The sequence below is a fragment of the Macrotis lagotis genome, chromosome 2 (genome assembly GCF_037893015.1).
Source record: "Macrotis lagotis isolate mMagLag1 chromosome 2, bilby.v1.9.chrom.fasta, whole genome shotgun sequence".
Lineage (NCBI taxonomy): Eukaryota > Metazoa > Chordata > Mammalia > Peramelemorphia > Peramelidae > Macrotis > Macrotis lagotis.
In genome coordinates, this window is record NC_133659.1 from 324,236,121 (window position 1) to 324,259,505 (window position 23,385).

At 37.0% G+C, this 23,385-nt stretch overlaps 1 long non-coding RNA gene across 2 annotated transcripts in view; it reads left to right on the top strand.

Annotated features, from left to right (window-relative positions):
• LOC141515307 (uncharacterized) overlaps positions 1-23,385 on the top strand; it is a 43,262-nt gene that overhangs the window by 12,028 nt on the left and 7,849 nt on the right. The window contains exons 3-4 of one of the 2 annotated variants that reach the window (XR_012476297.1): positions 9,571-9,648; positions 10,457-10,670. This is a non-coding gene — a long non-coding RNA (uncharacterized LOC141515307). Of the gene's footprint in view, positions 1-9,570; positions 9,649-10,456; positions 10,671-23,385 lie in introns of those variants that run through there. The other variant, XR_012476298.1, reaches the window with a different exon arrangement.

Sequence of the window (23,385 nt, forward strand, 5' to 3'; positions counted from 1 at the left end):
GAGCATTAGCCCTGGAATCAGGAGGACCTGAGTTCAAATCTAGAATCAGATACTTAATAATTGCCTAGCTGTGTAACCTTGGGCAAGTCATTTAACCCCATTGCCTTAAATACATAAAAAAAGAAAGAAGGCATTCAATTTGAGATGTCCAAAAGACAGTTGGGATTGCAGGATTGGAGCTCAGGGAGGAATGGAAGAAACATTGGTTAGGGATAACCTCAGAGAGAGTCTAAAAGCAAAGAGTTGTGGAATCAATTGAAAAGAGTTAGTTATGGAACCGGAATACTGTTTACTGGAACACCATTGAAGAGTTCACTCTCTTTTACCCTTGTCCATCTGGGAGAGAAGGAAAGGAGAGTAGGAAACTGCTCGCTCCTCTCCCTTATCCATAATGTCTCATAATAGAAAATCAAGGCCATAGGCCATACAAGGCCCAGCAAACATCAGACCCAGAGAGTTCATCTGCACAGTCAGTAAGAGGAGTCTGGTTCTTGGAGTAGGATCCTGCTTGGAAAGTACCAGTCCCAGAGTCGAGACTCCTTCTGGTTATCTACAACCAAGAAGAAGAGCCAGTCATTGTTCAGATCAGGAGCAGTAACAAGGATCCCAGCAGAGATGGCATGCCACATGGAGAAGAGCACAAGAATTTCATAAGAAGAGGGCCCTGTGGTAATAGAATTGCAACTTGTCTTGGCCACTTGTCTTGGCAGCTAGGTGGTATAGTGGACAGAACACCAACCCTGGAGTCAGGAGGGCTTGAGTTCAAATCTGGTCTCAGACACCTTGCCACTTACTAGATGTGTGACCCCGGGCAAGTCACTTCACCCTGATTATATCACTTCCAGGGTCATTTGATCCATATCTGGCCACTGGACCCAGATGGCTCTGGAGGAAGAAGTGAGACTACTAACAGCACAGGACTCCCTCACTCAAACCTAATTCACATGCATGTCATGGCATGGCATCATGGTCTTCAAGAATGAAGGATAAACAACAAACAACAGCAGCCTTGGCCATTTATTCATGTTCTTTCCATGTTTGCCTCTACATGTGTGGAATCTATGGGTATGGACACTCTTCCCAATGACACTCTGTGCATTTGTAGGAGTTAGCCTCAGATATGTGGAAGAGATATTTTTCTTAGTACTGTCCATAATATGCCATTTCAACAAATGTCTTTTCTTTACCTGATTGTGACTTCTGAATGACCAAAGACAAAGTAAACAAACACACCACTAGGGACTCAAGAGTTGAAGTTTTAAGAATACAGATCTGCCATCACTGATGGGACCCAAACTAAAAGTACAAATGGGCAGGGGGGAAGCAAAAGAAAAATGTTGCAGTGATGTATGCATGTCCATAGGTATGTATATAATACATGTTATTTCCTGCTTCAGTATGAGATCAAGGACTGTTTCATGTCTGTCTTTGTATTCCCATGCCATAGGTGGAGAATAAATGCTTGGTGATTGATTGATTGATTGATTAATTAGTGACACCACTGTTTGGGCTTTTTATCTTGTTCTGGTTTGCCCATTCTCCTTTGGAGGAGATAGATGGGTAGTTCAATGAATAAGGTCTATATCTTCTTCCAGTTAGGGTATGAAGTTGACCACCCTGGGTGACTGGCTCATTACCAGGAAGAACTGGAACACTCTCTCCCCGCCCCATCCTGCCCCACTTTCCATCTTATTCCTCCTGTTCACAACTCAGCAAGAGGGGAGACATGCAGGGATTTGTGATAAATGAGGCATCTTTTCCTCTGCTACTAAAAAGAGAGACACTTATTGGAATGGATTCTCAGGCCAGAATCCATTTCCTCTCCTTTCCCCATTGCTGAGCAAGATGCTTTTCAATCCTTAGTTACAAGAGGGTGCCAGGTAGACTCATGACTGACTCCAAAGACTACTCAGCAGTCAATTATTGATGGTGAGTGAAATAATAAGGTCAGTTCACTGACAGCTCAGAGTGAAGGGGAAAAAAGGGGGAAAGAACTTGGATTCTCCACTAATAACAAATATCCAAACCCACTTGGATCTGTGATAGAGTGCACAAGGCTGCCGACAGAGAAGAAGATATTTTGCCAACTTTATAAAAATAACAAAAACCAACTGGGAGGCTAGCAATGGTCAAGCTACACGATGACAGTTAGGCCACAAGAATTTAAGTGCTCACTGTTTGCTAGGAATGGATAATCAACACCAGAATACAAAGAAAGGCAGAAAACACTCTTGCCCTCAGGAAGCTAATGGGTAAGCCAACATGGAAATAGTTACTTACATATAAGATATAAATGGGGTAAATTGGAGGTAACTTCAGGGATGGAGACAAGCAAAGGCCTCTTGCAAAAGGTAAGAGTTGAGCCAAGTCTTGAAGGAATGGAGGCAAAGATGAGGAAGGTGAGCATTCAAGCATGGGGGACAACCAATAAAAAGGCATGGAAAAGGAAAGGGAGGGTCTTGCTCAAGGAATCACAAGGCTAGTTTCATTAGAATATGTGGAAGTACTAAAGTGTAAGAAGATTGAAAAAATAGGAAGGGCTTTAAAAGTCAAGAGATAATTGTCTTTTTTACCCTGGAGGCAGTAGAGAACCACTGAGAATTTATCCTATAGGGAGGTGACTTGGCCAGATTTACACATAAGAAAAATCCCAAAAAGTTTGAAGACTCTTGGGGACAGTCCAGACATAATGTGAGAAGTGTCTGCACCAGGATAGTGACTATGACAGTAATAATTTAAACCTCCCTATACATAATATCTCTATCTTGGAAGTAGAATAATTTAGCCACATGAAATTGTAATTCAAGAATTCAAGAGGGCCTTATCTTCAATCCCTTAATTTTACACAAGAGGAAACTGAGATACAAACTGCTGAAGTCATTTGTTCAAGCTAATATAGCAAATCCTACCACAGGTCAGGGAAGATAACTGATACCTTCCACTTCCCAGCACAGTGTTTTTTTCTAGATTACCTTTGTAATATAAAATATTAGTTCTAGAACAGACCTTAGAACATGGAATGTCAGAATTGTAATGGATCCTAAAATGAGAAGGGACTACAGAAAACAATGTCAAAACTGGGAGGGACATTATAACGTGTAGAATGGATCCTAAAATGAGAAGGATCGACAGAAAACATATCAAAACTGGGAGGGACATTATAACATGGAATGGTAGAGCTGGGAGGTACCTTAAAAACACAGGATGTCAAAGTTGGGAGGGACCATAGACAGATAATGTCAGAAGAGAGAAGGGACCTTAGAACACAAAATGTTAGAGCTTGAAAGGGTCTTAGAACATATATCACATCTCTCAGGAAAGGAAAGTGGAGCCAAGATGGGAGAGTATAGGTCAGGATTCAGATGAACTCTTCCAACATTTCCCAACATACTATTTTAAAATAACTCCTCAAATCAAACTTTGGAGCAATAGAGTCAACAAAAAGTCAGTGAGACATTTTGATAACCTAAGACAACTTAGGAAGTCAGTAGAGAGGTTTGTAACATCTGGGTCCCGGGTGGGGGGGGAGGGTGTTGGGCAACCCTGAAGCATAGTAACAGAACTGATGGTGGGCCTTGGAGTTAATTGCTATATAGACACAGGCTCTTCTAGAACTCTCAGCCCAAAGACCTTCTGGGACACAATTCCTGGGCAGAAAGGAAAACTAATGATAACTCACAAAGGAGCAGAGGACCTGGTCACTGTTCCAGGACAAAAAGGATCACTAGTACTTGCAGCTGCAAGGGAATGGGGTTTCCTTCTGGGGTAAAGATCAGAGACAGATCATTAGAGTATTGAGCACATCTCTCCCTGAATCACACCATCTTAGAAACATCAGAAACTTGCAAACTCCCAGAACTAGCTCTAAACATGGCAGCACAAAAAAGGCTGAAGCTTGGCACGATGCCTTCCCACTCTGAGGTGAACAGAGTTCACTTTAACATAAAATGCAAAAGTGAAGAAATGGGCTAGGAAAATGAGCAAACATTTTTTTTTAAAAAAAGAACTTTACCATAAAAAGCTACAATAGAGGCGGGGAAGAGCAAGTCATAAACTTAGAAGATAACAGTGTAAAAACAACTACAAGCAAAGTCACAAAAAATGCTATTTGGGCCTATGATTGGCAAGAATTCCTGAAAGAGTTAACAAAAGAATTAAGAGAGGTAGAGGAAAAATTAGGGAAGGAAATGAGAGTTATACAAGAAAATTATGAAAAGAAAATTAATCACTTGGTAAAAGAGGCACCAAAAAAGTTGAAGAAAATAATCCCTAAAAATTAGTCTTATGATAAAGGAAGTATAAAAATTTACTGAAGAAAAGAATTCTTTGAAAAACAAAACAGATCAAATGGAAAAGGAGATATAAAAATTCCCTGAAGAAAAGAACTATTTAAAAAGCAGAATTGGCCAGATGGATAAAATGGATACAAAAGTCAATGAAGAAAATAATTCTTTAAAAATTAGAATTGGAGGGGCAGCTAGGTGGCATAGTGGATAAAGCACTGGCCCTGGAGTCAGGAGTACCTGGGTTCAAATGTGGTCTCAGATACTTAATAATTACCTAGCTGTGTGGCCTTGGGCAAGCCACTTAACCCCATTTGCCTTGCAAAAAACCCTAAAAAAAATTTAAAAAATTAGAATTGGATAACTGAAAGCTAATGACTCCACAGGACTTCAAGAAACAATAAAACAAAGTCCAAAAGAATAAAAATAAAAGAAAATGTGAAAAATCTCACTGGAAAAATAATTGATATAGAAAATATATTGAGAAAAGATAACTTAAAAATTATTGGACTACCTGAAAATCATATTCAAAAAATGACCCTAGAAATCATTTTTCAAGAAATTATAAAGGAAACCTATCTTGATATGTTAGATCAAGAAGGTAAAATGGAAATTGAAGGACTCCACCAATCACTCCCTGAAAGAGATCCCAAAATGAAAACTCCCAGAAATATTATAGTCAAATTTTAGAACTCCCAGGTCAAAGAGAAAAATATTGCAAGCAGCCAGAAAGTAACAATTCAGATATTGTGGTATCATAGTCAAGACCACACAAGATTTAGCAGCTTCTGCATTAAAGGAGTGAAGGGCTTGGAATATAAAATTCCAGAAGGCAAAGGAGCTAGAATTGTAACCAAAAATAACCCAGCCAGCAAACTTAAGTATAATCCTTCAGGGGAAGAAATTGGTATTTAATGAAATAAAAGATTTAATGATGAAATACCAGAGCTGAATAGAAAACCTGACATTGAAACCCAAAACTCAAAGAGTATAAAAAGGTAAATATAAAAGAATAATCATAAGAGACTAAATAGTTATTTATATTCCTATGCAAGATGATGATACATGTGACTGATAAGAATTTTATAGTTATTAGGTGAGTTTCAGGGAGTCTACATAGACAGAGGGCATGAATATTGAATTGAATGAATATGAATTCTATTGGGATGATTTCTGCCCAATTCCAAAATAAATTAAGGGGTAAGAGAGAGAGAGAGAGAGAGACTCAGAGAAGGGAGAAGAAAAAGGTAGAATGAGTTTTTCTTACCTAAAAGAGGTATGGAAGGAAGAACTTTTATAGTAATGATGATCAACTATGAAAGTCTTGGTTACTCTGATTGATATAGCAATATTTCAAGAAAATTTCTAAGGACACATGATGAAAAAAATACTCTCCACCTCCAGAGAGAGAACTGATAAGCTGAGTCTGAAATGAAATATGTTTTTCTCACTGTCTTTATTCATGGTTGGGGGGGATGAGTTGTGATATGGCTAATATGTCTTGCATGATTTCATATGCATAATTGATATCATATTGTTTTGTCTTCTCAGTGTGGGAGAAGTAGGAAGGAAGGAGAGAATTTGGAACTTAAAGTTAAAAAAAAGAAATGTTAAAATAAATAAATAATAATTTTAAAAATATAAAAGGTAAGGACTTCAGAACGTGACTTTTGAGAATAAAGCAGGTTAGATCATGGAATGTTGGGGTTCAAAGAGACCCTGGAACACAGAGTTACTCAGAGGCTCAGAGAATTCTTTGAAAGGATGACAGAACCTGAACACATAATGTTAGAGCATCAAATGTCAAAGCCAGAGGGACCTTGGCACATATCTATCTATCATTGTCCCCAGTCCTTGCTCATACCGGACCTACTCCTAGAATGTGCCTTGTCTGCCAGGGACTTTCTGGATCTTTATTTGCACAGAGAGATTGGGGTCAGAGATTCCTCTGAGAGCTAGAATAACATCTGAGAAGAATACCCAGGCATTTCAAGTGGAGGGAGTCACAACCAATAGCATGGGACAGATGGGGTGAGATGTAATAAGGAAAAATTTTAGAAGGAAATTAATTATAAACACATGTTGAAGTAAAGGAGATGGCCAAGACCTACAAATGTATAAGAAAAGGAAAAGAAAAGATAAGACCTGGTATTTTATTTAAGAACCAGTAACCAGTTGGAGGATGGATAAGATGTACAGTGGATAGAGAGCTAGACCTGGAGTCAGGAAGGTCTGTGTTCAAATTCAGTTTCAAACTCTTATTAGCTGCATGACCCCTACACAGCTTCCCTCATTGTAAAATGAATTGGCCAAGGCAACCGCAAACCACTCCACTATCTTTGCCAAGAAAACCTAAATGGGCCATCAAGAATTAGACACAACTGCACAACAACAATGACAAAACCACTTTCGAGGTCAACAGCTCCCGTAACCCAGTTGAGTTCAAGAAGTATGTTTTGGCCTAAGGGAAATGATTCAGATGACTAATTTTAGTTCACAAGTATATGATTAAATTCATTAAGAGAATCAATTTTAGAATGCCAGGGACCTTGGAGATCCACTTTTCCAAATTCAGGTGAGAAATAGGATGTCTTTCAGAGGGCCATTCTACCTCACAACTCTCCCAGATCTTTTCTTCCCACCGCACCATACTGCCTTAAACAGAGGCTACTTGGGCTTCCTTGAGTTTGACACTGCACCTTCTGTCTCTGCATCTTTGTCCCATGTTGCAGATTGAGCTTCCAATGCACTCTTTAGTTTAGATTCTATATTGGGATGAAGTAGGCACTTGTGAGTCACTGAACATTTAACAAAGGAGGAGGTTGGCTCTACTTTGCCCAAACACAGTCAGGATATGCCACAAGCTAGGATAAAGCAGCCCCCTCACTATCTGTCTCAAATAGCAATTCCCATGGTCTTCTTCACCCACCAATCGGAGAGATCTGGAGTCCACATAGCTTGGGTTTTTTCTTTGCCCTAGGTTAGAAAAATTGCATCAGAGAAACAGAGCTCAATCAGACTTCCTAGGAGGAAGAAGCTTAATTAGGAAAACTACTAAGAAAGATGGAGCCAAAGGAAGTTGTGTGTGGGGAAAGAGTTGAAAAAAGGGAAAGCGAGCAGAATTAAGAAATTGTTGCCTCACAATAAATACCCCACCCAATTTGGAAAGTACCTCTGCTTCTTAGTATCCTTGGTTTCCTTCAAGACACAAATCAAGGACCCACATTGACATGATTTCCTGGTCCCCTCATCTGCTATTGCCTTCCCCCTCAATTTGCACTCAATTTGTATATTGGCCGATATCTCTCTCGTTGGACTGTAAGCTCCCTGGGGGCAGTGACTATTCTTATTTTTGTCTGTATATTGTTTAATAAAAGCATTTTGATTGATTTATTGATGACACAAACTAACAGTCCAGACTGTTGGTGGGCATTCAATCTAATTCAATCGTCATTTAACAAAATGCCTACTGTGTTTCAAGAACAGCTAGGTGGCACAGTTGATAGAGAGTTGGCCCTGGAGTTCAAATTTGGGCTCAGATACTTACAAACTGTGTGACCCTGAGCAAGTCACTTTATCTTGTTTGTCTCAGTTTCCTCGTTAGTCAAATGAGCTGGAGAAGGAAATGGCAAGCCACTCTGGTATCTTTGCCAAGAAAACCCCACATTATAGAGCTCTGGCCCTGGAGTCAGAATTACCTGAGTTAAAATCTGTCCTCGGACATACACACACTTAATACTTCCTTAGCTGTATGAACTTGGGCAAGCTACTTAACCCCATTGCTTTGCAAAAAAAAAAAAAGGGAAGGAAGGAAGGAAGGAAGGAAGGAAGAGAGAAAGAAAGAAAGAGAGAAAGAAAGAAAGAAAGAAAGAAAGAAAGAAAGAAAGAAAGAAAGAAAGAAAGAAAGAAAGAAAGAAAGAAAGAAAAAGAAAACCCAAAAGGGGTCACGAAGAGTCAGTCAGACATGGCTGGAACAATTGAACAAAGGATAAAATGTGACCAGGTCCAATACACTGAAGCATACAAGTGAAGCAACTCAGGCACAACTTTATAGCCAGAAACATGCAGGCCTTGAGTACTAACTACAAAGACTTTCCAAGTTCAGACCTGCCATTCTCCAGGCCTTCACAACAGTAATCATAAAACCCATTCAGATTCCATCAGACCTCAGACATAGTGCAGATTCAGTTCTAGACCACCACAATAAAGGCAATCACATAAATTTTTTGCCTTCTCAATTTTTATAAAAGTTATGCTTATATGATATTACTTTCTTTTAAGTGTGCAATGTGTATATCTTAATTAAAAATACCTCAGAGCTGAAAATGCTGACCATCATCATCTGAGTCTTCAGTGAGTTTTAATCTTTTTTCTATATTTATTTATTTATTTATTTATTTATTTATTAATTATTAGTTTTTGCAAGGCAATGAGGTTAAGTGGCTTGCCCAAGGTCACACAGCTAGGTAACTATTAAGTGTCTGAGGTCGGATTTGAACTCAGGTCCTCCTGACTCCAGGGCCAGTGCTCTATCCACTGTGCCTCCTAACTGCCCCTGGAGCCCTCTTTAAATATTGGCTTTGGTAGGAGTTTTTTGCTCTGATTTCCAGTCCTCCCCTCCCATTAGAGGGGCAGAAGCTATGTGAGTATCAAAATGATTGCAATCTCTATGATAATGTCTGTTTCAGCATTTGAAATCATGGTTGGTCAGAGTATTGATCTCAAAGGTATTTATTTCTACAAGGCTATGATAGATATTGTTCTCCTGGTCATACTCCTTTCACTCTGCATCAGTTCATTCCAGTCTTCGTGGATTCCTCTAAAACCACCACCATTTTTTATATCACAAATAGTGAGAAAGATCAAGATTAAAAAGAAGGAAACTTCCCTGGAGGTTTTCAGGCAGAAGCAAGGTGATCACTTCCCTGGGATAGTTGAAAGAAGGAATTCTTGGATGCCAAACTATTATTAGCAGCTACATGAAAGAATGCCCTCAAATCACCAATAATAAAAAGAATGCAAATTGAGACAGCTCTGACTTTTTACCTCACATCCTTAATATTGGCAAACATGATAACAGTCTGAGTCAATGTTTAAATAGCAGTAAGAAGACAGACACACTAATGCAGTATTGGTACAGCTAGGAATTGGTCTAATTATTTGGGATATCAATTTTTTAAAAAGAAAGGATTCTTGGCCAAACATCATTATAATGAGTCCCTTCTATTTCTATGGTTCTTTGTTCTCTGGGCTTGAGCCATTGCTTAAGGTTCAATGTCCCTGGCAGGACTCTCTGGACAGCCAATGGGCAAAATGAGAGATGGGAAAAGAAAAGTGGAGAAACTGCTGAAAGGGGGAAAGAAAGGTAAGATTAAGTCTTATTTCACTGCAATTCTGCTTAGTGCCAGCACAAAATATTCCATAAGTGGTTGCTCAATTAAAGCCTAGAGAGATTTATTGGGAATGAGGGGGTTGGGAGAGAGGACTAAGGAAGAATGTTTGTGCAGGAGTGGATGCACAGATGACATCACCTGCCAAGAAAATCAGTGATTTTCAGTGTTCTTCCCAGTAGACTCAACCAGATATACCCCAAGGAAAAAACTCCAGAGCATTGTTCTTGCAATAAACCAAAATTATCTTGGTCAGGAGAAGAGAAGAATCTATTGAAAACCAGTTACAAGGGACTGATGAGGTCAAAAAAGACATTGTCCTCTAGGTCATACCCAAAGAGAGAGGCCTACAAGCATGCCAGACTTCATAAAGAGCAGCCTTAGGCCCATAAAAGAAATGAAAATTAAGAGTGTTGTAAACACTTCTCTATAAATCTCTGGACAAGTGAGGCAGCTCCAGGGAGAACCCTTTAAGTAGAATCTGTAACTGGGAAATGATGAGCTGTGACTCTCTACCAAAGGAGTGCCAAAGTTCGGCACTCACAATTCTTCAAGTCAATTCAATTACAGCTCATTCAATAAACATTTATTAAGCACTAACTATTTGCTGCACAGTATACTATCCTCTGGATATTCAAGGCCAAAAAATAAAAATAAAAATAGTCCCTGCCCTCAAGAAGTTTCCATTTTATTTGTATTCTCTGGACTTATACTGAGTCTATATATTAACCAGCTGGACCTGGCAGCCTCTTCTCCAAACTTGTTTTTCATTGATTTCCATAGATCCCAGGAATGACATCAGCATCCACCCACCTTGGAGTTTGGGGACAGGATCAGGACAGAGTCATAACAGAACAAAAAAATGAAGGGCTTCTGAGAGAAATTTATTTTGCTTAGCAATCTCTATTTTGCTTAATCAGTTTATTCATACTACCTGTGCACTAACTCTGAGGATCCATGTACCTGAATATCTCTGAATAACATTTGGGATGTATTATTAAACTGTTATTTGATCTATGCTCTGAGGTGGATTAGTAAAATGACCTTGGACAAGTAATTTAATCTAAATTTCAGCTTTCTCATGCATAAAATGGATAGAATAATATCTTCAATATCTATCTCTAAGTGTTGTCATGAGGATCAAAATGAACACAAAATTCTTTGGAAACCTTTGTTGTTTGAGGGCCAAACCTGCGATTTCATTGGTGTGAATAGCTCCCAGAGACTTGCCTAGTGTCACATAGTCAGAACATATCAGAAACAAAGTTTGAAACCAAATCTATCCCACTCTGAGGCCAGCTTTCTGTCCATTATGATATAATGTTGTCCCTTGTCACTTCTTCCAATATATTAAGTTTCTATTCCATTCAAGTGCTGCAATCTGTTTGGCCATTATCAATGGGCACCCACTTTGCTTTTGTTTTTTATTGTCATAGATAGCTATGGATATTTGGATACAGTAAGACATTCCTTTATATCATTGATTGACTCCCTTAGGATATGTGAAGTTTAGTGAGTTTTCTTAAATAGTGCCAAATTGTCTTCCAGAATGGTTGGCCCAATTCACAACTCAACTAACAGCATCTTAGCAACCAAATGCTTCCAACATCCACTCTTCTTTCCATTATGTGATGCTGAGTCTTAAGAGCCTCCTCCAACATTGCACAAGACACAATAGGAGACACAAAAAAGCTGTGTGATTTGGACTCTGCCTTCTAGGATTTTACAATCATATAGATATGACATAGGCAAAACAATTAGGATGGAGTAGGTGACCCCAGAATGGAGAATTAATAAGAGACTGAAAGAACCACAAAGTGTAAAAACAAAAACTTTGGCTTCACTCTCTAATACAACTGGAAATCATTCAGATAGTATAGATCCCACAGAAAAGAATCCCTTTCAAAAGACTACAAATCCTTGAGCAGAGTTACAAGGTTAGAAACCTATGCAGATCCCTTGAGTACAATGTGAGACACACCAAAATGTGAAGGGCTGACCATCTATCAACACCAAATTCATTTCTCTTCCAAGAGTAATCAAAACCCTTAGAGTAATAAGGCTGGAGCCAAGGTCCCTGGGGTGGAAAGTGGGACTTTCCAGAGGTAAAGAAACTAGCTTCATCGCTATGGGTTCCTGTGAATCCATAGTAGTTTGGTACATTCTTTCTGTAGGATGAAAAAAAAAAGCCAGATATGCTTTGTAACCTTGAGTGTCTGCCCAGAAGCTGAGACCCTTGAACCCACATCTGTAAAGACTGAGACACAAATTACATCCTGAGAACCCCAGGGAAGTCTGAGTGGGACAAAATGAGCCCAAAAGAACCATTTTTAAGAACCTCCTAAGTTTGAATTTATTCCGTATAAACCCAGAACCTGAAGTTCTGGACCATAAAGAGAGAGCTACCTTTCAGACTTCTTTTCCTCTTCTTACCTATCTTTCCAATCTTATTAGACATTACTTTGAAATCCTGCCAGTCTTCTCTCCTTCCATTCTTTTTTCTTTCATTTTCTTTCTTTATTTTTTCCTTTTCTCTTCATCTTTTCTATTTCTTTCTTTTTCTTTTTCCTTTCTTTTCCTTCCTTTCTTTCTTCCTCCCTCCCTTCTTCCTTTCTTTCCTTCCTTCCTTCCTTCCCCTCTTCTTACTGCCTTTCTGCCTTTTTTCCTTCTTCCCTCCCTGTCTTCCTCCCTCCCTCTCTCCTTTTTTCTTTTTTCTCTTCTCTCTCTCTCTCCCTCTCCCTCCCTTCCCTCCTTCCCTCTCTTCTTTCATCCTTTCTTCCTTTGTCTCAGCCACAAAGATAGCCCATATGTTGATTGTCATGCTTGTCTAGCAGGTCATCAGGTGTTTTCCCCTCCCACAGAGGAACCCTATTCCAGCTCAGGTCTTTATTACACTGGGGCCAAATGTCACGGAAACTTCTTGACCTTGGGGCCAGATGTCACAGAAACCTCATTGTGAACCCCAGAGCCTTGGAGCTGACATGGCAAAGAGAAGGCCTGCCTGGATCCCATCAAAGGATTTGAGATTCTTCCCATCTTTATCATGCTTTCCACCCTCACTCAGGATTAGAAGGATTTTGTCCCAACCAGACTCAACCAACTCTGGCAGAAAAGAGATCTCTGCTCTCCACAGGAATTTCACACATCCATGACCATGGGGAAACCAGAGGGAAAAGTGCTGAGGGGAAAATCCATGACCACTTTTGGCCTTCTCTGACCCAGTTCTCTCCACCATAAGCAATCAGTCCCACTGTGTCATTTGCAGCTGTTTTGGAGCAATTTTCTCAGAGCAATGTAGGAAAATGGTTTCTTCTGGATTCCTCCCTACTCTTTCCAAATGCAGAGCTATAGATTTTATGAGGAAAAGTTTCATAAACATGTCTGCCACACGGATATCACACTCTGGCACCACACAGTTTAGTTTGGCAGTCCATGGAGTGGCTCTGGGCACACCTGCAATTCGTCAACACTGTCCTAGGTTTTGGAAGCAGTGACTGGGCAGAGAGAGAAGGGAGCAGGAAAGGGGGGAGCAGGGGGAGGGCAGGGGCATTGCTTTAATGAGATACACCTGTGGGACCCCTGCTGAAAAACTCTGGGTGGCTTTTTAATGGAAGTCAAACATTCTGACTAGGTTTCAGTTTCCTTCTCAAACACAAAAGGAAAAGAGGGGAGAAAGTGGGGAGAGAGAAGAGAGAGATCTGGACTTAGAAAAGAGACAGAAAACCAAGGAAACTTCAAGAAAAATGACAGACAGTAGATAGAACAACCATTCCTGGAATCAGAAGGACATGAGTTCAAATCCAGCCTCAGACACTTAATAATTGCCTAGCTATGTGACCTTGGGCAAGTCACTTAACCCCCATTACCTTGCAAAAATAAATAAATAAATAAATAAACAAATAAATAAATGAATCAATGAATAAATAAATAAATAAATGGATGGATGGATAAATGAATAAATAAATAAATAAAAGAAATATTTATTAAGCTCCTAGTACAGGTCAAACACAGTATAGGCATTGGTGATACAAAGACAAAAATGAAGCACACCCTGCCCTCAGGGAATTCTAACAGGAAGACAACACAAGCATAGATAAATAAACACAGAGTAATAAAAATATCTTCTAGAAGGAGGGGGAGGGAACTGGGAAGGACTGAGTAAGAGATTGCACCTGAGTGATCTTTTAAGGAAGTTGGGAATTTCAGGTGTGGTATATGAGGACTCAGCTAGGTGGCACTACAGTGGATAAAGTGAAAGGTTCACTTCCCTGAGTTCAAATCTGGCCTCAGACATTTACTAGTTGAGTGACCTGGGCAAATTACTTCACCTTGTTTGCCTCAGTTTTCTCATCTGTAAAATAAGTTGGAGAAGGAACTGAAAAATCACTGCAGTATTTTGCCAAGAAAACCCCAAATTGGGTCATAAAGACTCGACATGACTGAATAACAATAATGTGAGAACAAACAACATTCTGAGACCAAGATACCACTTAGACAAAGACATGAAGGCAGATAGAACGTTGTACTTGGGAAACAGCTATTAGGCCAGTTTGACTGGATCAGAGAGTTTTTTTAATATGAACAATTATGAAATACGAATGGAACAAGATTGTGGAGGTTTCTTTAATGCCAGGTTGAGGATTTTGTATTTTGACCTAAAGACAATAATAGTAATGATAGCTTTAAACTTTCCAAAGTACTTTATGTATTTTATCCATTTGATCTTCGCAACAACCCTGGGAGGCAGATACTATTAGTATTTTACAACTGAGGAAGAGAGAAGTTAAATGACTTGTCCAGGATCACATAGCTCCTAAGGGTCTGAAGGGGGATTTGAACTCAGATCTACAGCTCTGGCACTTCTATCAGTTACATCACCTACATTCCAATGAAAAATTTCAACTAAAATACTGACAGAAGTATCTCTATCTGCTGATGGCATGACAATTTGCTTAGGAAATCCTAGGGAATCAGCAAAGAAACTAATTGAAATAATTGATAACTTCTTTAAAAAATAAAATAAGAAATAATTGATAACTGCAGGAGAACTGCATACTACAAAAATAAACCCATAAAAATCCAAATTATTTCTTTATAACATTAATTATACATAGTTTTGGAAATAATACAATAAAATAATCACAAAACACCTAACCTTTCTTAGAGTCAATCTAACAAAAGCATACTCAATATAGATATAATTTTTAAAATTTCTTAGTGTTCATGGTTGTACCAGCAAATATTAAAATAATACCAAAATTAAGTTATAGATTTAGTGCTAATCAATCTGTGAAGAGAATACTATAGAGATGACTAAAAGGTGAGAAAATTCATTTGGAGAAATAAAATTGATAGAATAGCAAGGGAAATAATGAAAAAGGGTGGGAATGAAGGAGATAATATCACTTTCATACCTCAAATCCTATTAGGAAAGCTATAATCATCTAAACTATTAATACTTGTTTTTTAAAAGATAGATCAGTGAAAGACTAGAAAAATAAGAATAATAAATAATTTAAACCAATAACCCAGTGTTTAATAAATTTAACAACACAAATTACCTAGAAAAGAATTAAATATTTGACAAACTGGAAACTGGAGAACAGTCTAAGTCTAGCAAAAATTAGGTCTAGATAAGTGGTTTCAAACTCATAAGGATCCCAGTGGGTCACATATTGATTTGTTTAAAATGTATATTACTTGTTTTATTTTGTTTTTAAAATTTTATTAAATATTTCCCAATTACGTTTTAATCTATTTCAGGCAATACCCAGGAGGATTGTGGGCTACATGGGGCCATGTGTTCAACATCTCTGGTCTAGATTAATATTTTACCCCACATGCCACAATAAATTCAAAATGGACAAGTGACTATACTATAAAAAGATTGTGCAATAATAAAACTTTAGAAGTGAGGCAAATAATATACATTTCATGGTTTTGACTAGGAAGTGAATTCTTAACCAAATAAGGTATAGCAATAATTACAAAAGATAAAATAAATAATTTTGATTGCAAGACATGTTTATGCTTGTGAATAAAAATTAATGCAACTAATATAAGAAAGGAAATAATCAAATGAGGAAAGTATTTGCACTAAACATTTCTCTCAAACATTTGTGAATAAACAAAATTAATGCAACTAGTATAAGAAGGGAAACAATCAAATGGGGAAAGTATTTGCATCAAACATCTCTCACATTGATATAAAGTATATATGAACAATTAAAAGAAGTATATAAATCCTTAAGTTTTCTTGTACATGGCCTTGGGCAAGTCACTCAACCCCATTACCTTAAATAAATTAAATTTTTAAAAAGTTTTCTTGTACAAAATGACTAATATGGAAATATTTTACTCAACCGTGTATATATATATATATATATATATTATATATATGTATATAATATATATATATATATATATATAAAACCCATATCATATTGCCTACTGTCTTGTAGGGAAGAGGGATTGAGGGAGGAATAGAATTTGCAACTCAAATTTTTATAAAATTTTAAGAAATGTTTTATCATGTAATCAGTTAAAAAAATAAAATATTATTAAAATATTATTTAAAAGTATAAACCTAAAAGTTAATTCTGGATAAATAAGCATGGCTATGAGCAAACAGATCTCAAAAGAATAACTGCATATCATTAGCAGCTCCATAAGAAAGAATGCTTCCAATAACTAATAAATAAAATAGTAAATAAAAATAATTCTGAAGTTTTACCTCATATTCACCAAATTGGCAAAGAAAGCAAAAGATGGAAATAGTACTGGAGGAACTACAGAAAGAAAGGCACATTGATGTGTTATAAGGGAAGCTGTGAATTGTTCCAATTATTATGGAAAATTATTTAAAATTATACAGAAAACGTAACCAAAATGTCTGTATCCTTTAATCCAGATATTCCACCTATAGGTATATAAAACAGGGAGGCCAATGACAAAAATAAAGGCCCCAAATACTGCAAAAAAATTTGTAGCAGCATTTTATTTTGTAATAAATAACTGAAAACTAAGTAGATATCTATTAGTTGGGAAGTTGGTAATAAAAAATATAGTACATAAATATAATGGACTATTACTGCACTATAAGAAATGTTGAAAATGAAAAAGAATTAGAAGATTCATGGATTTCTGTGATTTGATGCAAACTGAAAATAGCACATCCAAGATGACAATCTAGATATTAGGGTAGAAGTAGATTGAGTCAATCAATTACCCCATATCCATAGCTCGGATGCTTTAAACTTCCATGGAATCAATGGAAAGTACTTTCACTGAATCAATAACCAAACTAATCCTACTAAGTTTGTCCTAGGTTAATTGATTTAGAAGAAGAAGGGTCTTTGGGTGAAGTAAGAGATCTTGCTGGGGAAATGAGACTAGAAGGAGCAGACTTGGTAGGAGCAGTGCCATGTAGTCACCAGAAAATACTGATGATCCTTCACACCACACATGTTTTCTCTTTCACATGTGTTCCTGAATGTGTGTTGGGTTCTACAAGTTCCTTATTTGCATCCACTCTTCTGGTTGATGGAATGTGATTTCGCAGAAGAGTTTACCTCCAGAGTAATGTAGGAAATGTTTTATAGCTACTTTCCCCATTTCATAATGACTTTGTTTTAAGCTAATTGCATTTTCTTTTTGACTAATAAAAGTAAATACATCCACTGGGGATTGTGAGCTATGGATTTTGGTGGTTACAGATCCACAGAATCTTTAACTTGGGGTAGCCTTGTTTGAGGGATCTATTCTTAACCTTTGGAATATTATAACAGTGGCTCTCAAAGTCTGGTCTGTGGGTCTGTGGGTATCCTCATGGAGATTTTTAAGTCAAAACTATTTTCATAATAATACTAAGATGTTATTTGCCTATTAAAGTACTCTTTTCCAACTATGTTTACAAATATTTAAAAATTTTTGTTTTATCTATAATATGATAAATCTTGAAAAATATACACAAGGTTGTGCTAACTTAAATATATGATATATAACATATAGTATATAATATATCCAAGGGTATTGTTAAATTTTATTGTTAAATTTAGTTGTTAAATTTTCAATGTAAGTATTTATACTTCAGAAATCCCAAAACACACCAAAACAAGGCTTGGCTTACTGTTTTGTTGATAAAGTCATGGAGAAAATGTTAAAAATGTAGATTAAATTTTAAAGTGTATTATGATTTCTTAGTTGTTTTACTAACACACTCCTAGATATAACCTACAACACAAAAGTTCTTTTGGTCTTCAATAATTTTTAAAACTGTAAAGGGGTCCCAAGACCCAAAAATTTGAGAACCACTGGCACTGTGGAATGAATATGTTATTTGGAGTGGAAAAGTTTGAAATATTGGCCCCATTATTTATTTCCTGGCTAATCTGGATGAATAGTTCCCTATCAGAAACTCAGTTTTATCATCTAAAAAATGAGTTGGCAATAAATTATCTCTAAGGTCCCTTTCTGTGCAGTTGGGTAGCATCATAGTCAAGAGAGTACTGGGTTGGGAGTTTGGAAGACTCATCTTTTTGAGTTCAAATCTGGCCTCAAACACTTCCTAGCTGGGTGATCCTGGGAAGTCACTTTACCCTGGCTGCCTCAGTTCCATCATCTATAAAATGAGCTGGAGAAGGAAATGGCAAACCACCACTTTTTTTTAAATGACCCTTTAATAAAGCAAATATAGATTTTTTAAGGTATTTTAATTCTTTTATTTATTTAAGGCAATGGAGTTAAGTGACTTGTCCAGGGTCACAAAGCTAGGCAATTCATTGACTGAGTCTGAATTTGAATTCAGGCCCTCCTGACTCCAAGGCTAGTACTCTATCCACTGTGCCACCTAGTTGCCACCATAAACCACCACTTTTTTTTTGCCAAGAAAATTCCAAAATGGGGTCATGACGAGTTGGTCACAACTGAAATGACTAAGAATAATAACAAAGGTCCCTCCCCACTCTAAAGTTTTTGAAAAGGGAGAGCAACAGGAACATAGAATGAGGAGCTGTTGAGATTTGAAATAAGCATGTTCACCGGAGAAGTTAAATAATTTGTCCAGGGTCACACAGTTAGTGTCAGAGCTCATGGTTAAGAAGTGAAGAAATTCCCCATTCTCTACAGGAATAAAGAATATAAGAAGAATAACCAGGATGTTGGAATTATATCTTTCCAGTCAACAGTTATACATTCTGGATATGAGGGATGAGTGATTAAATTAGCTTCTCCTCTGTGGTCAGGAAGGATGCTAGTTGCTTTAATGTCTCTGGAAGTCAAAGCTATCTGCATTGCCAGTCTCCTTCTAAGTTCAAGTTGTCTTTATATCAAAGGCCAAGGATGAAACAAAAGGGAAAAAAAATCACCATTCAGTCACAGTGTACAATAGTCTTTGAACTGAATTTTATAGTGGTTTCCTCAAACATGGAAAAAAAATTTTCATGAGGGTTTCTACAGATACATGTTTTAAAACATAAAACATAAAAATGTTTCATTCAACTTAAAAATTAATAACAATGAACATAAAATTGCATTAAATAAAATATGTATGCCTATACACAAACACATAGTGAATGTATTAAAAGAATCAGGCTCAAGATTCAGAAGGAACTGGCCCTGAATTCAAATCTTATCTAAGACACATGCAGGTTTTGTGACCCTGGACAATTTACTTAATTTCTCAATGACCCAGGTGTCTCCCTCTAAGAATACAAATTTCAAAGAAGGTGTCAATCTGCATGGTTAGAGGTAGTTCCCTCATTTGGTGAATTCCCTATAGCAATGAAATCATTGTCCTATCCTTTATACAAATGCACACACATTTACATACGTATTTATAACATGGACATAAAGATACACACATAAATGTATCTATCTATATCTATATATCTATGTAGATATAGAAATATATACACATACACACATAAATACACAGATACAGAGCAAGAGAGGAAAGGTAACCTAAAGTCTGGCTTTAATAAAAGATATACAGGTTGACAGTATGTGTTTATTTTTTCCCAGACCTATAGTCAATCATAAAAGGGATCTCAGAAAAATGAATTCAGTGACTTTTGGGGGGAACATTGGCACAGTCAGAAGGCAGGGTCTTTAGTAGGTGGGGATTTTCATTACTTGTCCAACAAAAAAGTGTTTCAAGTCATGTCCCATCGAGAGCAGAATGATTGTTATCAATAATTTCATTAACTGTATATATTAACATTTGTATATAAGATAGATATAAGATCTAGGGACATAGGAAGGCTGTATTCTAATTCTATATATTCTAATTAGTGATAAAGAAGAAAGGAATAACAGATGGGCAGAAAATAGGAAGAGGGTGACAGAAACAGATAGAAAGAGGGGTCAAAGAGAGAAGGGAGGGAATGAGAGAGAAAGAAAAACAGACAAAGAAAAGAGGAAAGAGAGGGAGAGAGAGAGCGCAACACAGAGGGACAAAGACAGAGAGAGAGAGAGAGAGAGAGAGAGAGAGAGAGAGAGAGAGAGAGATCAAAGTACATAGAGAAAACCAGAGAGATGGACACACCAGTGTTTGTGTCTTTGATGTCTTTAATGTCAAGGACTGAAAAGATGGGTAAATATTGCCAGAATTTGTTATTAAAAGTGCTTTCATTCCCACCTAATGTTTGGAAGTCCAGGTTCTTGAAAACCCAATAATAATAATAACAATAATAATGTTTGTCCTTCATTCTCAAGACCATAACATCAGGGAGGTGATGTCATGACAAACACATGAAAGCCCAGGTGTTCTTGGAGACCTAGATTAAGAGAATTCTGGGAAGATTGTAGAGTGGGTCAGAAAATCCCAGCTTCTCAAAATTTCAATGCAGAACATTGAAGTGAAAGGTGAACTGTTAGAGCAGCAGAAATAAATAAAAGTCTGAGTAAAGCATATGTCCTTCTAAGGCTACTTTTGAGGACCTGGGAAAAGACACCCAGGGAAGATGAAATGCAAAAATGGTGTTTCAATGAATCAACCAAAAAAACAGTCTAAGGGGGCAGCTGAGGTGGGGAAAGGAGACAGCTTACTAGAGAAGATTGAAGGGCTCTTCACTGTTAGAGGTCACCAGGCCTAGGTGTCCTGTGCCAGACCTAGAAAATTCTGAACAGACACACTAGGTCCTGGCAGCAGGTTGGGGCAAGGAGGAGTGAATCCATGCCTGGTGATTGTAGTAGCAGGGGGGAAGGGACCCCTGGCTGTGGCCATCCAGGGTAGCAAAGAGTTCAAGTTTGAAGTGGAAGGACCACAGGAAGGAAGAGCATTTACAGGACAGCACAGCTAAGGGTCTACCTGTGATTTTAGGGCTGTAGAGGAGTGCTCAAGGTTGTGCCCTAATAAACTCAGAAAACAAGAGTAAGAAGGACCAGAAGAGTGGCTAGGTAGTGCAGTGGTTAGAGCACCAGCCCTGGAGTCAGGCATACCTGAGTTCAAATCCGGCCTCAGACACTTAATAATGACCTAGCTGTGTAGCCTTGGGCAAGTCACAACCCCATTTGCCTTGAAAAAACCTAAAAAAACAAAAGGACCAGAGATCTCAGACGTCATTCCCCATAATTTGATATTTGAACCTGATTTTAATAATAAGCTACTAAAAATAAAATAAAACAAGATAGTAAGAAAAATGAGTAAGTGAAGGAGTAAAAACCTGATCATGGACAGTTATTGTCAGGATAGAGCAGATCTGAATTCATATTCAGAGTAAGATAATGAAATTTAAAAAGTCACTTCTACTTCAAAGAGAAATGTCAAATGGTCACAAGTCTAAAAAGACTTTTGGAAGAATTTCAAAAGAACTTCAAAAATCAAATAAGAGAGATTGAGGAAAAATGGAAAAAATAAAAGAATCCAAGAAAATCAGGAAAATTATGAAAAGATACTTAACCAATTAGAAAAAGAGATACAAAAAAAGAACATAACTCCTTGAAAATTAAAACTGAGCAAGGGATAGTTAATGCTTACGAGACACCAAGAAATAATAATAAAAAATCAAAAGAATGAAAAAATAGAAAAGTATGTAAAACATCTCATTAGAAAAACAACTGATCTGGAGAACAGATCAAGAAAAGACAATAAATACTGTGAAGCTACAATCAGGATCACATAGGACCTAGCTAGAAACTTCTACATTAAAAGACCATAGGTCTTGGAACATTATGTTTAGAAGAATAAAAGAGTTGTGGATGAAACCCAAAATAACTTACTCAGCAAAGCTGAGTATTGTCCTCCACAATAACAACAAATTGACATTTAACAAACTGAAAGACTTTGGGGCATTTGTGACAAAGAGTAGAACTTAATGGAAAATTCAGCATCAAAGATCCCCTAGAAATATAAGGTAAACATTAAAGACCAGTTATAAAGGACTCAATAACTCTGTTTCTTATAGATGAATATGAAAACACTGTCATTATTATTCGTGTGGTAATAAAAGGCTTGGTCTGAGATGTGTATGATGGGGTGATTTAAAAAAATGGAAAGAGAAGTAAAAAGGAGTATACTTTTTATACAAATGAAGCATGAAAGAAAGAACTGAGACAAAGCAAACAGGTTGGGGTAGAGGACTAGTATAAGTAGAACCTCATGACAATTGAGTTAAAGAGGGAACAACTTATACAACTATAAATTTATAAAGAAATAAGGGGCGGTTAGGTGGCGCAGTGGATAGAGCACTGGCCTTGGAGTCAGGAGGACCTGAGTTCAAATCTTCCCTCAGACACTTAATAATTACCTAGCTATGTGGCCTTGGGCAAGCCACTTAACCCCACTGCCTTGGCAAAACAAACAAACAAAAAAAAACACAACAAAAAAAAGAAATAAGGGGGGAAACAAAATAAGAGAAAGACTTTTAGAAAGGTGTATAGGATAAGAATTAGGAGGATGAGGAAGAGAATAAGGGAATCTTAAAAAGGGTGTAGATTAGGGAGGTAAACAGATGTTTAAGGAGGGGTAGGGTAAAAAGAGAGATTGAGAAGGATAATAGTGCAGATGGAGGGAAAAATACAAATAGCAATTATAACTTTGAATGTAAATGGGATGAACTCACTCACAAAATAGAAATAGCAGAATGGATTATATAAGATCTTTAAAAAATTTTTTTTTAATTTAAGGTAATGGGGTTAAGTGACTTGCCCAAGGTCACACCGCTAGACAATTATTAAATGTCTGAGGCTGGATTTAAACTCAGGTCCTCCTGACTCCAGGGCCGGTGCTCTATCCACTGAGCCACCTAGCTGCCCCTGCAGAATGGATTAAAAATCAGAATCCTACAATATATAGTTTACAAGAAACACATTTTAATCCAATAGATATACAGTTATAATAAAAAATTGGAGTAGAATTTATTATGTTTCAGCTGATAAAAAAAACAGGGGTAGCAAACATGATTTCAAAGAAATATAATGTAAAATAGATTTAATTAAAAGAGATAAGCAGGAAAACTACATTTTGATAAAAGGTACCATAGAAAATGAAACAATATCAATACTAAACCTATATGCACCAAATATTACAATATTTAAATTTTTAAAGGAAAAGTTAAATGAATTGTAGATGGGAAAAGATAATTATACTATAATAGTAGAGGACATTAATCTTCCCTTCTCAGAATTAAATAAATCTAACCAAAAAGAAATAAAAAAATAAGTCAATTAAGTGAATAGAATTTTTTATAAGCTAAATATAATAGATATTTGAA